Source organism: Dermacentor albipictus, chromosome 5 (genome assembly GCF_038994185.2).
Source record: "Dermacentor albipictus isolate Rhodes 1998 colony chromosome 5, USDA_Dalb.pri_finalv2, whole genome shotgun sequence".
NCBI classification, from domain to species: domain Eukaryota; kingdom Metazoa; phylum Arthropoda; class Arachnida; order Ixodida; family Ixodidae; genus Dermacentor; species Dermacentor albipictus.
The window spans coordinates 162,843,436-162,856,966 of NC_091825.1; the positions used below are offsets into that span (position 1 = coordinate 162,843,436).

At 47.8% G+C, this 13,531-nt stretch overlaps 1 pseudogene; it reads right to left on the bottom strand.

The window, feature by feature from the left end:
• Positions 1 to 2,810: 2,810 nt before the first annotated feature.
• Positions 2,811 to 6,216, bottom strand: LOC135904041 (uncharacterized; annotated as a pseudogene).
• Between the last annotated feature and the right edge of the window lie 7,315 nt (positions 6,217 to 13,531).

A 13,531-nucleotide genomic window follows, 5' to 3' on the forward strand; every position in this document is an offset into this window, starting at 1 on the left:
AATATCTCAAGCTGTGACATCGTGTACCTCTGCAAGCCAGTAGACGAGCGGACTGGCTGCAGCGCATTGGACTGACACTATCCGATGGGCGCCAGGATTTGCGCGATTGCGGCCGTCACTTTACACCGGAAGATTACTAACGCAATAGCGTTTCGCGAGCCCAGTATTAGGGTAAGCGCAAGCGCAAATGGACAGCGCCTGGCCATGTCCCCTTGCGTGTCGTTTCATGGGATGAACTGTGGGGATGCGCGACCGTCGCGCCTCCCCTGATAACTTGTTTTCCCGCATAGCCCCCGTCTCCGTGCGGCGTCGCCGCGTGGGCCGCGGCGGTCAGAGTGGTACAAGCGCGGTGCGAGAGATGGCGTGAGTGTCGCGCCGCTGCGCGGTTACTTGGGTGCGGGAAAGACAAGGCGCTCTCTCTTTGGGTTCGGGAAGCAAGCGGGACGGACGTGCCGTGCCGCGCGCCGACCGATGCTTCGGCGAGACCGTCTCGCGTGGCCGCCTTCGAACGCGCCACGATTCGCGTGACTATACACGCGAACGACCAGGCGTTGGGATCCAGCATGGGGCGAACCTATTCGCTCGCGAGGTCGCGGTGAGTCGGACCTCTAGATTGGTCGCGCGCCCATCGGCATGTTTTGTGGATAGCAACTCGGCTAGCAGGCATTGATCTATGAAAGGTGCAATAAATGCCCTTGTGATTGCTTGCACTACTGTGTACTGTCGTTCCTTTGTCCCAAGAGTACCGGAGGAGAACCCCGCAGAACAGAAGCGCAAAAGTGAATGGCCTGCACGGTGCGGCCACCTGGTGGCATAGAGCTCAACCACACACAGTAGCAGTAACAAAATGTATTCTTCTTGGCTGCTGGTGTAAATTTTTCGCAGGAGTGTAATCGTTAACACGTTGTTTTTGTAAATGTTTAAAACGTTTTACACTTGGTTAGATCAATATTAGCTCTTTCTTTGGCTGGTTAAGCTCTGCGCCAACAGGTGGCTGGACTGTGGAGACCGATCAGGCAGCTCACGTACGTACGCTAAAATTCCTTCATCAGCTTGAGTTTATGCATCCACCGTTCCGCGAAACGTTATGCAAGTGTGTGATTTCCGGAATACCAGACACGTTCGGCGCTACGACAGAATGCTCTCAACGCACGCTGCTTCGATAGCTCTCGCTTGATGTTGACGGCCAAGCGGCTTGCGGAGACGTTTCGCGCGGGCGGGGGCGGGCTACAAAACAACCGTAAGTGGACGATGTGACGTGGCATCGTGACGCAGAAGCAGTGAAGGCGGAGCCTAGCCCCGATCGCTCGGCGAACGAGTTGAGGAGGAAAAGCATGGCTCGGCTCAGGAGGAGGGTAACTAGTAATCGCTTATAGCTCCATTAATACGTAACGTTTCACTTAAATTGTGGTGCGAATGTTCTACCTAAGCTGTACCCTACGCGTCTACAAAATTTGTCCGAACCGTTTCAGGGGCCCTTTAAGTATCAACAATAACAGCCAAACTGGCATTATATTACTCGACTTTGCTAAAGACTTCGACTGCGTGTGCCATTTCAAAGTAATCGTAAAAATTTGGTGTTTCATTTGTGATGGAGAAATTGTGGCTTGGGTAGAAGATTTCTTACGGCAACGTTCACAAATCGTTTTATATCATCTCGTCCAATCCAAAACTGTGCCAGTCACGTCCGGTGTCCCTCAGGGCTCTGTCCTGGGCCCTTGTTTTTCCTCATCTTTCTTAATGACATTAGCAGCGATATCAACTGTAACATTAAACTCTTTGCTAACGATTGTATAATCTACAGGGAATCCAGGAGCCATCAAGGCCATGCCATACTTAACAGATTATTCGATAAAATTGCGTCTTGATGTAATGACTGGCAGATGTCAGTTAACACAAACAAATCTGTAGCAATTTCAGTAACCAGAAAAAGCAACCATCAATGTTTGGCAAATTGCGGAAATTGTCTTTTCTTAAAAGGTGTCTTCGCCTTGCTCCTGCATTAACTATACTTTTGGCTTATAAAACGTTCATTAGACCTGTACTAGAATAGGCTAACACAGTTTCGTTTCCTCAATCTATAAATAACCTTTCGTGACTTAAACGAATACAGCCTAAGGCATTCAGGTTCATTCACAATAAATACAAACAAGCTACAATCAATACAATACACAATACAATAAGTATAAACAAGTGTAAACAGATAAGTATAAACTAGCTGCAATCTACGGACTTGAAACACAAAGGGCAAAGCTCACGCGACGGAAATTCCTCTATCAGCTACTTCATAACGCATTTAAGATCGACTCATCAAAATATGTTTCACTGACTCACAAGCACGCGTACACACTAACCGAGTATTCATATCACAGCGACACCTTTAAACACTCTTTCTTCCCGCTAATAACACGATAATGGGACTGCCTGGACGTATCCATTGCTAACGCTGACTCATTTCCATTTTTTTTGTTCCCAGCTAGACGACGCGTTTTAAACGGTAGTTATGCGGTTATTCTGTCGGCTCTAAACAGTATACATTATATTGTTATCATGTTTTCCATTTGAACCTATATGTGCTTTTTGAAACTTGTTTGTACTAATTTGTTGTTTTTCACCTTTTATTACTCTAAAATTGTTTGGTAATTATTGTCTATGCAGAGCTGCTGTGAACAATTATACTATAGCTGTCAAAATCTGACGAATGTATTGCCCAGCTGCTCCGCTCTCTCACAACCAGAGACTGGCAGTATTCCAAATAAATAAATAAAGTATAAGAGGGGTTTATTCGGCTAGTAGAGCAGCAGCGACAAACTCGGCACCAGCAGGTAGGTCGCAGCCAGTGAACGAACTGGGTACGAGCCACGCGATGGCAACGGGGCTTTTCATCCTGCCGATCTTCTTCGTCACAATCGCCCCAGGAATCGAAGAGTAGCCATCCTGGCGACCGAGGAATAGGTGAGCGGATTGCAATACTGCTTCAGCCGGTCAATGTGCATAGCCTCTTGCCCCCGACGACGCACATCGGGAGATGGCGACACGGGTTCGACCACGTAATTAACTGGTGATGTTTGCGCAACCACACGGTAGGGCCCGTGGTACTTCGGGAGGAGCTTGGACGAAAGGCCAGGAGCAGCAACAGGCGGGACCCAAAGCCACACGAGTGAGTCGATGGGGAAGGGGTGAGGGGGAGGACTGAGGTCATGACGTTCTTTTTGCGGCACTGTTGAGCAGACGTCAAAGAACGGGCCAGTTGTCGGCATTTCTCGGCGTGCTGAGCGATCGCAGAAACAGGTGAGCACTCAGCAGGGTCCGGCCGGTACGGGAGAACCGTATCAATGGTTTGCGCACAATTACAACTTTTTATTACCTAAATGTAACACAAGCTATGGGAAAATGGCATCCTCGTTTTCCGCTTTAAATGTATGGAATGACCTACCCCATTCACTTAAACAAACGTCATCATTGAATGTATTCAAACATAAGTTAAGATGCTTTATTTCTTTTTGTAAATAGTTTCATGTCCTATAACATGTTCTCTGTAGAACTATGTTTTTTGATATATGTACTTTTTTGTTTGTTTTCTCTTACTAATGTGTTGCATTACGCGCATTCATTTGTTTTACTTGTACTTTTTTATATTTGCTGCTTTAACCCACGTTTTGTGCACATCTTTTTTTTTCTTTTTAGAACCGAGGGTCCCGTTGCAGTCATTGACTTTGGGACCCTGGTCCTCATACTATTTGTTGTTTACTTATTGTTCTTTGAATGACGAATAAACTGAAACTGAAACTGAATGGTGTTGGAGGGATGGCGGCCGTAAAGCAGAAAGAATGGTGAGAATCCGGTAGTGGCTTGAGAGGTATATGCGTAAGTGACGAATGGAAGTGCAAGGTCCCAGTTGGAGTGGTCAGATGCAACATACATTGAGAGCATGTTACCAAGAGTTCTGTTGAATCGTTCTGTTAAGCCATTGGTCTGTGGATGATAAGCAGTAGTAGTGCGGTGAACAATTTGGCATTCTAATAGGAGTGACTGCAGGACGTCCGAGAGGAATACGCGGCCCCGATCGCTCAACAGTTCACGAGGTGCGCCATGGCCGAGAACGAAGCTGTTTAGAATGAACGAGGCGACGTCTTTTGCTGATACGGCAGGCAAGGCGGCGGTTTCAGCATACCGTGTCAAATGATCTACGGCGACAACAATCCATCGGTTGCCAGCGCCAGTAGATGGAAGAGGCCCGTGTATATCAGTGCCGACACGGTCAAATGGCTGAGCTTCGTAAATTTGGATACGACGCGAAGTTTAGCTTCCTGGATGCTTGGAGAAGCCTTTCCAAAAGACGCTGTAGCGGTTTCCCTCCTATAATTGACGACGACCCGAATTTTGCATTCTTTACTGCTATAGGCTGGGCAGCAACCATTTTGCCAGGAGGCGTTGCGACGGTTTGAGTCGCGACTTTCGCACGAACGACTTCACAAGTTGGATCTTTTTGAGCGTTGAATTGAACAGCGCTATTTGTCTTTACAAGAGACGTTGGAAAGGCATTGGCTTTATAGTACCGAGGGCAATGTCAGATTGAGAATTCCGAGACGTAAGGTTCGGCAGCTGCACTCTCTGCGAAGAGTCGCTGCCGCTGCTCGATTCTCAACTTGGGCCTTCTGAGTGAGTCGGGTTTTTTATCCTTCGCTGCAGGTATCAGTGGCAGCGGCGGCGTGGGCCCCGCGGCGGTTTGTGTCGAAGCCCTCGGCTGTCGCAGTTCGCAGGCTGAGCGCGGCCAACGCATCTCTGCCGATGGACTGCAGACGGCCTTTCACTAGAGCCACGCAATACTCACGAACGTTGCGAGACAGACTTTCTGAGCAACAGCCAGAAAGGTCGGGGGTCAGGTGGCGAACGTACTTGATCAACTTGGCCGCATACTCGACCGCTTGATTTTCAATCTGCTGCTCACTGCACTACTCGGCGGCCGTCGTCTCAGGTGTCTCCGTCGTCTGAATAAGAGAAATGCGGTTCACAGACAGGTCAAAAATGCCGGGATGCAGGTGAAACAGTCCGATGACCTCCAGTCCAGGGTAGAAAACGTCCAAGTAGTTCTTGCAGCTTTGTGGCGTAGCGTTAGAAGCACATACGATGTAGTTAAAGCATATGGCCCTCGAAAGTGACGGGGCATCTATACATTTGAGGATGTCAATGAAATAGGCCACCGCCAACAGTTCAGTGTCTGCGTTCCAGCGGGCACCTGGCGGGTACATATCGCGGAGCTGCACCTTCTCGCCCCTTTTCATCCGTGTGAAATAAAGAAAGTTAGCACGATCGTGCTATCGGTGACAACGAGTGCTCTGTCAGAACTCGTACCTACATTGCGAACTCATCACCACGGACATGGCGCTCTTTGGCCATACCTGGCCCTTGCGCCAATAAACACCACACATTCATTCATTCATACGAGTGCTTGGCTCGCAATGCGAGCTCTTCCAGAGACACTGCGGACGCACACTGGATTTGGAGCTGCTGCCTTATGAACAAAGCTACAGCGTACTGCGGGTCGTGGTTCTTGAGCAAAACAGAGCCTTTTTGGAATCTCGTCGTCGCAACGTTTGCGGGGTTCAGCAGAAAAAAACACGTTCAGGTTGTCGCGATAGCTTTCGCCCAGCAGCTTTCTTTCCCTGCCCCTCATAAAGCGGAGGTATTTTGTCAGCACGTGCACGTTGCACGGCTTTTGCTCGGTCGCTCCTATCTTGTGCAGAAGACCGACGAAAAAAGAGACCAGGCCTTCTTCCCTAGTGTACGACGTTATGCTCCTCTCGGCGCAGCGCACCGTCAGCAGTGCCAGATCACTCCCACCGAGCGTGAAGTCTGACGGGTGCGTCTTGCAAAAGAGCGCCAAGTTGCCTCCTTATATGGTGTTCAGATGGGCAGCCATACACTTCGGGAGCGCCGACTGGCACTTGTCGGAGGCCCCGGCGCCGACCTCGTGGCATCCCTGCGAGATCCGCCGCGCCAAGTACTCGGCCAGCCATCCTTCGGCGGCCGCGTTCGGTGAATCCTTGGCTACACCCACGCTGCCCGTTCGCTGTCGTAGCGAACGTGACCAGGCCTTTGGCGCACGAAGCGGCGGGACCTGCCTCCGGGCTTCAGGTACGAGGCGAGCTGCTCCGCGTCGTCCACCGGCGGGATGCACGAGGCCATCCGGTCGCGCTCCTGCATCGCCGGCATATCTGCCACAACCCCGACTGCGACCCCGCCGCCGACATGCTGCGTGGCGCACTGCTGCGAAAGAGAAATAATCAAATCGCCCATTGGTGTGCGTATTTGAGCGACACACGCGCGGCCGGCCTGGCTGCGGGCGCCGTTTACCAATTTCTGTGTCTTGTATTGAAAAGGAGTCCTATTTCCTGAACACTGTGTGCAATAAATGTCGTTTTGGCAAACTGGGTATGGTTGCTGAGGTTCGCGACTGTTTCTGCTGTGCTCCTTCATTAGTTGGAGCAGGCGTCGTGAGCTCCGACATCAATGAGAATCATGAGTTTCCTCCTGCCTATCGAGTGCGGTGCGATAATCAATCGCTCTCAAGAGCTGAAACTGCGTGTAGAAATTTATTCACTATAGGTGCTTGCGCTTTTAACTTATCGGCGCATGTTCACAGCGCGTCCTCCAACTAATGACGGAGCACAGCAGAAGGAGTCACGAACCTCAGCAACCAAATCCAGGTTTCCAAAACATTTATCGCACATTGTATTCAGAAAATAGTACTTCTTCTCAACACAAATCACAGAGAAATTGCACATAAAAAACTAAATGTCAGGGATAAAAAAAAATGTTTGTAGCAAAGTTGCCGAGGCACAAATCAGAGCTAGCACTCCACGCAGTTTTAGTTTTTTTTCCCCGCGTTTCGTCCCGTTTAGCGTTCTGAGACTTGACGTAGAAATGGAGCCTTGTGAGCACATGGAACTTTATGATTCTATTCGTAAGTCGCTACTAGGTTTGGTGCGCCAGTTGTTTTCTCGGCACCACGCAAGTTGGCTGGACTGTGTCCGCGCATAAGCCGCGTTGACAAAAAGTCAGGACGCCAGAAAAAATCACACTAGACAGTACGTCAAATGTGTAACGGGCGTTATATACGAAATACCACTGAAATGTGGGAAATCCTACGTTGGACAAACGGGGAGATGTGTTAATGACCGGGCCCGGGAGCATGAATTGTCTGCAATCAATAAAGGTAATGCGCATTTACCTGCGCATTGCACGGTTTGCATGGAAGGCAGATGCCAGCCACTGCTGCGTGAGATAAGGACACTTGGCAGGAGTGGTGATACGTTAGCAAGAGAACTTTTGGAGGCGTATCACATTACAAAGAGAGGCACGAGTTGTATTAGTGACACGTCTGTTTTTCTGTTTGAAAACGAGTTGCAACTGTTAAAAACGTCACTGGAATCGCTCTAGGCAACACTGATGTACGCATGCGCATTTGTTCATTCTCCCTGCCCTGCTGTACGAATAGAATCAGTTGAAGTTCAGCGCTCAATCTGTCGTTTCGTGCTCTTCCTTCCCAAGTCTTTATTTTCCTTTTTTGGCGCAACAATGTATTCTTTAAATTCCAGGAGGCGTGACGACCTCCTCTCTGCAGCAAGCTCCTCTTTGCAGCAGCGCTTTCTGAGCCGGTCACGTGACGTCGACGGAAGCAAGATCCAGCCCACGATTGTAGAGAGCCTATTTAAGGGGCTCCGATATGTACTTTTCAACACTTCATGCTCATCTCATCTACCTTTGAATAAACAGTGCAAGTTTCGCACTATAAATCGTCTCACCCTTCCTTGGTCGCCATGGTCTACCGGATGCCTGCAGCCCGCCGACAATGCCACGCCATCCAATAAGTAACGTCGGTCTAGCTTCAATAGGCAGGCGTCGCTACTTCTCGGCAGCAGTACGATTCGCTACCCTGGAGTACGCAACAACGGGGAATCTTGACTGTTTCGCCGTTGACCAAGTGCATGAAGTGCCGCACAATGTTTTGTTCCTGGAAGTGAAGCTCACAGAGGGCCGATTTCTCGTCGAGAAATTTGTCAGCCCGGGGAACAGCCCACCGCCACGTTTGAAAACGTTGGGGGTCCTTTGGCACAGAAAACAAGGTGACACGCTTCCCGTCTTCCTTGACGATACGTAACCGGGCGTGCAGCGAGGCTCAAAGCAGCGCCTGCTTCGCTTTCTTTACGCGAGGATCCATTTGGCTGGAACAGGGCACGGAACTCAAGCCTTCATGCTAACGAGCAATCTTTCACCACAAAGAAAACACCTCGAAAATTACATGCGCGCAACGTGGAACCAAGAAGACGACACCCACACGTGCTCGCGCACAGATGGCGGGCGGAAGAGGCGGAGGGGCTGGGAGAGACGTCGCAATACTCACCGCAGCGCCACCACGACCACTGTGGTGGCGGCATGAATCGAAGGAGCGCGATTTCGCCGCGAACATACGGGCGTTGGCGCCACCTCTACTTACCTAAACATTTGGTGATGTTCTGCAGGTGTCTTTATATACCGTTTCCTAATGGGCGCCACCATGGATGGATGGATGGATGGATGGATGGATGGATGGATGGATGGATGTTATGAGCGTCCCCTTTGGAACGGGGCGGTGGGTTGCACTAGAGCCCCTGCATCTACGCGCCAGCGCCGGCCAAGCGGCGGTGGCGCATAGATGCAGGGGCTTTAGGTTGCACCACCAAGCTCTTGCTATTATACTGCCTGATGTTCTACCTAGGTTAAACAAGAAAAAAATCTTAAAAAGTACTATGAACTCCCACAACCAAATTTTGTGACACCTATTGCGAACTGTGCTTTTGTACGTCTCCGTTTTATGTCGTTTCCCTACTATTCTGCCACCAATCCTCCAAACGCCTCTTACTAATCCCTACTGCGGACTGCGGACCTGTTCACTTTTCCACTGCTCTCGCTGAACCCAAGGGACTCAAAGAGGCCAGTGTTGCCTAAATCGACCGCTGCGCAGATGTCTTCACATTCTAATAAAACGTGCTCCATAGTTTCCCTATAGCTTTACCGCAACAAGCACATGCTTCTTCTTTCTTCTTATATCTCGCTTTATAGGTGCGTGTTCTAAGGCATCCCGTTCTCGCTTCGAAAAGTAATGAGCTTCCCTTTGAGTTATCATAAATTGTTTCTTTCCTGATTTCGTTTTTTCCTCTTAAGTAGTTACTCATGGCAGGTTTCTTTTCCATTGCCGCCACTCATGAGATTATTTCAGCCTCCATAACACCTGATTTTCTAACACTAAATTTCAAACCTAAATTGTTGCCTTCCTGTCCATATATATTAGCCAGACATTGCAAATCACTTTGCTTGTTAGCTAGCAACACAATGTCGTCCGCATAAGATAAACCTGGAAGCTGCTGCTCTACTACTGTACCCGCCTGTTTGTATATATAAACCCGATATTACTTTCTTCTAGCACCCTCTCCATCTTCTCCATGTACGTCATAAACAGCAGTGGCGATAAAGGGCACCCCTGCCTCTGTCCCTCGCTGATATGAACTTTCTCCTCGCTCCTCATCCAATCCCTTTCAACGCAAACGGTATTTTCTAGGTAAATCTCCCTCAAAAGCTGTAGACAATCGCCATCTAAGCATTCCCCTTCCAGAATATCCCACAAAATGTTGCGGTCTACGTTGTCATAGGCTCCTGTAATGTCTGAAAAGGCCAGATATAACGGTCTGCTTTCTACTTTTCATATTTCAATACACTGAGTTAGTACAAATAAGTTATCATCTAAACGCCTACCTATAGTCTGAAGCCATTCTGAAGTTCTCCCAAAACGTATTATTCTCTGCTCATGCTTGTAGCTTTAATTTGATTGCCTGCATTGCTAGCCTGTATATTACCGATGTAATGGCCAACGGTCTATACGAGCAAATTCTCTCTTTCTCCCCCTTACCTTTATGAATTAAATTCATTCTACTTTGTCGCCAACTGTCTAGTATTCGTCTAAATTTAAAATTTTTTTCCACTGATTTCACCAGAGCTTCCTAACTTTTTGGTCCTAGTTCATCAATCAACCTAAACGGGAACCTCGTCTTGCCCTGTGGCTGTGCGCTTAGGAATTTTCTCTTCGGCTTCCTTCCAATTGAAATTTGTCAGCACCAGCTCCTTTTCCACCTGGGTCTCTTTCATGCTCTCTTTTTCTTCAAGTACAACCTCGTCATTGCCTTCGAAAGATTCAGCTGTTATTTTTCGGATGTAATTTATTGCCGCTTCTCAGGCACGTACCCAGGGGGGGGCCCGGGGGGGCCCGGGCCCCCCCCCCCGAAATCAAGTGGCATACCCCCCCCACCCCCCACCCACCCACGCCACCACTCCTCACACATTCCTAAAGCGCCGCCAGATTAATGTTGAGACTTGGCAGCTGTTCATCGGTCAGCCTTATGCTGCCTTTTTCACTCCTTTTAGATGGCGGTAGTTATCGGCATTTCTTGTAATGTGACGGACAGTTTTCTCATAGATTCCGCACCCGCGCGATTAACTCGAGATGCGCTCAGTTGTCACCATCTATTCAACCGTCACGCGCATAGCTGTCGCTTTTGTTAGTTCAACCTTCTTTGTTTAGGCTGATCCTGGGACCAGGAGAGGGATGCGGCTGTTACTCAGCTGGTCTGTACTCTCATGGAACGAGTTGCGGCCGGAGAAAACACCAATTGCGTTTAACTTTTCCCTTTGCTTCATTATTTCCTTGAGTTACGGCTCGCCGCGACGCTGGCAGATGCCCGGAACCATATACACGTGAAATGGGTTAGATAAGGCGGGAAATGAAATGATGTGAGAGAGCGTCCATCATGAAACCCCTGCAATAACCCTTAAACCATAAGAAAAATGACTGTCGCCGGTTACCTCGTCTGTTTTTCCTTAATTGTATAGCACTTTTCGTGCAAAACTGGAAACCGGAAACAAAAATCGCAAGGAGTTCAGAAATTAAGCGATCTACTAAGGGAGAGAGCCAACGCAACAACCAAACTGCAAGCAAATGCGAATAATAAAAATGTTAACCGTTGTTTATGAGAATATTTATGGATCAACATATTTTTATTTAAAAAGGAAGTAGAGAAAACACCGCCGGAAGTGGAGAATAATCACTTGCTTTGAATGACGCTTCTACAGTTATCGGTCGAACCGCCTCACGTAGCCACTTCTCTGCTGTGCTTATGTGAGTGTTTTTCTAACCTTTCTCGGTGAGCGCAGTACGTCTAGAATCACAGAGTCCTGCGCTCTACGCGGTTGTATGGGACTGGCGGCCGCACAGCGTTACGCAATTCGCGGAACTGTCAAAACTGATCCACAAGGCGACAATAACTGATATTCGAAACTATAACATGTGAAAGACTGAAGAAGCCGTAAAAAAATGAACGCAGCCTGAAATCAGTAAAAAAGAAACCTGGCATAGGACAAACCATGATGTATGCACTAAAAGATAAGAGGGATAATATCATAAGCAATCTCGAAGATACAGTAAAAGCAGCGGAAAAATTCTAAATTGACCTGTATACAGTATCCAGAGGAGTCACGATACCTCACTTAGAAACAGTAATGAACAGGATACAGAAACTCTCCTATAACTAGCGATGAGGTCAGAAGGGCGCTGCAAATAAGACATGAAACAATGAAGAGCGGGAGGAGAAGGTGGAATAACAGTCCATTTAATCAAAGATGGTGGAGACATAATGCTTAGAAAACTGGCGGCTCTTTATAAGAAGTGTATATCGACTGCAAGGGTCCCAGAAAACTGGAAGAATGCAGACATTATACTAATCCACAAAAAAGGAGACGTTAAAGAATTGAAAAATTATAGGACCATTAGCTTGCTCCCAGTATTATATAAGATATTTACCAAAATAATCTCCAATAGAATAAGGGAAACACTGGATTTTGTCAACCAAGGGAACAGGCTGGCTTCAGGAAGAGATACCTTACAATGGATCACATCTATGTCATCAATCAGGTTATCGCGAAATCTGCAGAGTACAATAAGCCTCTCTATGTGGCTTATATAGATTACGAAAATGCATTTGATTCAGTAGAGATACCAGCAGTCTAGAGGGACTACGTAATCAAGGACTACAGAACTCTTACGTAAAAAGTTTGAAAAATATTGCTACATGCGTGTGGTATTTGTTTGTTTGAACGAGGTGCGTGGGCGCCATCACTCCAGAAAAGAGGAGGAAGAACGAACTGGGCTGGCGCTGTGAATCTAACCGGTCAGCGCAGCAACCGTTGTTGTAAATATAATCTGTAAATAGTTTCTCGTCTTACTGGCTCGTCCTTCGCGTAAGAATCTATACAGAGGTTCTACAGCTACCTTAATTCTACACAAGAAAAGCAGGGAGATACCTATAGGGAAATGGGTCAGACAGGGGGAGACAATTTCTCCAAAGCTATTCACTGCGTGCTTAGAAGAAGTCAAGCTATTAAACTGGGAAGGCTTAGGAGTAAAGATCGACGGCAAATATCTCAGCAACCTTCGGTTTGCCGATGACATTGTTCTATTCAACAACAATGCAGACGAGTTACAACAAATGATTGGAGACCTTAACAGAGAGAGTGTAAGAGTGGGGTTGAATATTAATATGCAGAAGATGACGATAATGATAAATAGCCGGGCAAAGGAACGAGAGATCAGGATCGCCAGTCGGCCACTGGAGACTGTGAAGGAGTACGTTTACCTAGATCAATTAATGATAGGGAACCCTGATCATGAGAAGGAAATTCACGGAAGAATAAAAATAGGTTAGATCGCATACGGCAGACATTGCCAGCGCCTGACTGGAAGCTTACCATTATTATTGAAAAGTAAGGTGTGCAATCAGTGCATTTTGCCAGTGCTGACATATGGCGCAGAGACTTGAGAATGAGTTAAGGACCGCGCAAAGAGCGATCGAACGAAGATTGCTAGGCATAACGTTAAGAGAGAGAAAGAGAGCGGTTTGGATCAGAGAGCGAACGGGTATAGACGATAGTCTAATTGACATCAAGAGGACAAAATGTAGCTGGGCAGGTCATGTAATGCGCCGGTTAGATAACCGTAGGACCATTAGGGTTACAGAATGGGTACCAAGAGAAGGAAAACGCAATCGAGGACGACAAAACACTAAGTGGAGCGATGAAATTAGGAAATTCGCGGGCGCTATAGTTGGAATCGGTTGGCGCAGGACAGGGGTAAATGGAGGTCGCAGGGAGAGGCCTTCGTCCTGCAGTGGACATAAAACAGGATGATGATGATGATGATGATGATGATGATGATGATGATGGAGGTGGTGGGCCCCCCCCCCCCGAAAAAATATCCTGGGTACGTGCCTGCCGCTTCTCCTTCTAGTCTGTTTCCATCTTCGTTTAGGATATGTTGTTGTGTTGTTGTTGACTTCCTGGCCTTATAATTTTATGTGGTTACAAAATATTCTAGATGCGGCCTTCTTTTTCTCAAGTATTTCTGACAACCAACGTTCGCTTTCACTTTTTATCTTTGCTTGCA